Raw genomic sequence first — 3,080 nt, 5'->3', positions numbered from 1 at the left:
CCAAATGATGCCCACAACTTCCCTCGTGAACTTCTCTGAGGACATAATCTGCCTGCTCTAGACCAAGGCATTTGAGTAAGGGGGCGGTGAATCCTCGTCGATATAACGTTCCCCGGAGCAGGGTATACCAAGAGGAACATCTGAGGAACCGTTGTTTTTCTTTCGTGTCGGGAGGCACGGCACCGTGGAGGATATATCGGATAAAGGGGGCCATCCAATTATCTGGGATTTCTATCCGTTCTACTGCCAAGACAGTTGGGTGGTAGATTGTTCCTTGGACGATAGACCGATTGTTCTTGAGGCATTTGGTGCTGGCGAGTTTGGACAAAGTGTCGGCTTGGGCGTTGCTTTCTCGGGGTACATGTTGAATGATTGCTTCGTCGAAGCCGGCCATGAGTTCCTTTACTTTGAGCAGATATTTCCCAAGGAGGGCGTCCTTGGTTTGATATGCCCCTGAAACTTGAGATACAACTAATTGAGAATCGCTGCAGATTAATACCTTTCGGGCGCCCACTTCCTTTGCCAGCTGCAGCCCGGTAATACACGCCTCATATTCCGCCTCATATTCCGCCTCATATTCCTGCCCATTTTCCAACAGAATGCCAGCCCCGCTGCCCTTCGGGTTAGAAGACCCATCGACGAAGATGGTCCATATCTGCTCTGGATCGCCCTCTGGTGCGGCTAGCTCTGCCACAAAGTCAGATTGGACCTGGCTCTTGATGGTCGTGCGGGGTTCAAAACGGATGTCAAATTGGGAAAGTTCTATTGACCATGTGATCATCCGCCCGGCTAACTCTGGCTTATGCAAAATTTGCCTGATTGGCTGATTAGTCCTGACGACTGTTGTAGGAGATTGGAAGTACTGGCGTAATCTTCGTGCGGCGACCAACAACGCATACGCCACTTTTTCTAGCTTTTGGTACCTTAACTCCAGACCTTGCAGGGCTTTGCTTATAAAATAGACCGGACTTTGACCTTCTGCTGTTTCTCGGATCAGTACGGCCGCCACCGCCCCATCAGATACGGTCAGATATACATATAGGATTTCTTCTGATAGTGGCTTGGAGAGAATAGGTGGGGCGGCTAGATACTGCTTGAAAGTGTCGAACGCCGCTTCACAACTTTCAGTCCACTCAAACTTCTTACTCTTCTTCAGCAACTGGAACAAAGGAAGTGAATGTTTCGCAGCGGATGGGAGGAACCTGGACAGCGCGGCTAGCCGCCCGTTTAATTGTTGGACCTCTTTGACTGTGTGGGGGCTTCTCATGTCAATGATTGCCAGGCACTTGGAAGGGTTTGCTTCGATTCCCCGGCTGGTTAGAAGGAAGCCGAGGAACTTGCCTGCTTCTACTCCGAAAGTACATTTTTCGGGGTTTAGCCGCATGGTGTATTTGCGGAGTTGTTGAAAAATGCTTTCCAAAATGGATACATGATCTTCGCCGGGGAGGCTTTTGGCGATCATATCGTCCATGTAGACCTCCATGTGTTCTCCGGTCTGCCCGGCGAATACTTTGCTCATCATTCTTTGATAAGTTGCTCCTGCATTCTTCAAACCGAAAGGCATGACCGTGTAGCAGTAGGCGGCCCGGTCAGTAATAAATGCAGTCTTCTCTTGGTCCGGAGGGTACATCGGGATCTGATTGTAGCCGGAGTAGGCATCCATGAAGGACAAGTACTGATATCCTGAAGAATTATCCACCAAGTGATCAATGTTTGGGAGAGGATAAGGGTCTTTAGGGCATACCTTATTGAGGTCTGTGTAGTCCACGCACATCCGCCATTTCCTTGAGGGTTTCTTTACCAAGACAACATTCGCCAACCATGTAGTGTAGGTGATTTCGCGGATGAACCCCGCCTCCAGCAACTCGGCTACTTTTGAAGCAACTTCTTTGGTCCTGTCCGTCCCCATTTTTCGTCTTCGTTGCGCCACTGGCCTGGCTCCTGGTTTTGTCGTCAGTCGGTGGCAGGCGAAAGAAGGGTCGATGCCTGGCATATCCGCTGCAGACCAGGCGAAGAGGTCCCGGTTTGCCTTTAGTGACGTTTCCAGTCGTGACCTTTGATTTGGTGGGAGGGAGCTGCCAAGGTATACCACTTGCCCCGGGGATTGGCCCAGTTGTAGAGTTGTTTTGTCTCCTTCTGGTTGTGGTCGGAAATCCCCTTCGTCCGCTCGAACGTCCAACTCTACCATCTGCACGCTCCTGGGTTTCTTGGAGGGAGGAACGTGCGGTTTGTTGAAGTGGGGGCGGAGGCTCATCTGGTAGCACCTGCGGACCGAGTGCTAGTCTCCTTTGACGGTGCAGACTTGGAGATTAATGGAGAGGAACTTCATGAAAAGGTGGGGCGTAGAGACGATGGCTCCCAGCTTGTTCAAAGTTGGGCGGCCAATTATGGCGTTATATGCAGAATCGCAGTGGACGACCAAGAACTTTGTTTGGACGATCCTGCTCATTGGGTGGTTGCCGATAGTGTGCCAAATCTCTACGTACCCCCTGGGAGTGATTCCCTGACCGGAAAATCCGACCAGCTGTCCATCATAAGGTAGGAGGTCGCGATCCCGGAGCTCCATTTTTTCAAATAGATCCTGAAAAATAACATCAGTCGAGCTACCTTTATCAATGAACAAGCAACTAACCTTTTTGTTGTTGAGTTTGGCGGTGATGACAAGAGGGTCATCGTGGCCTCGGACAACACCTTTATAATCGCGGTCGTCAAAAGTAATGGGGGGGGGGTGGACCTGTAATGTTGTCTCTGCTGGGAGCCTCTGGTAGCGACGTGCATTACTTCCCGGACGTATCTTTTTTGGGCGGACCTCGAGGTTCCTCCGGCGGCAAAACCTCCGGAGATGGTGTTGATATCGAATGGGCTCCGTGGTCGCCGATTGTCTGCTCGGTGCCTATCCGTCTGAGGACTTGGAGTAGGTCGCCGTTGTTGAAATTGTGGGGGGGACCGTCTTCTTGGGGGTTCTGGGCGACGGGGTTGTGGTGACCGCCGGCGCTGTTCTAATCCTGCAATGAATCGCTGCAGATGACCCGCCTGTATGAGGTCTTCGATGGTATCTCGGAGTTGAGTGCAGTCATTGG

This window comes from Lupinus angustifolius, chromosome LG15, assembly GCF_001865875.1.
Source record: "Lupinus angustifolius cultivar Tanjil chromosome LG15, LupAngTanjil_v1.0, whole genome shotgun sequence".
Taxonomy (NCBI): domain Eukaryota; kingdom Viridiplantae; phylum Streptophyta; class Magnoliopsida; order Fabales; family Fabaceae; genus Lupinus; species Lupinus angustifolius.
The sequence above is the reverse complement of the archived record's forward strand: the minus strand, read 5'-3'. Positions refer to the sequence as shown.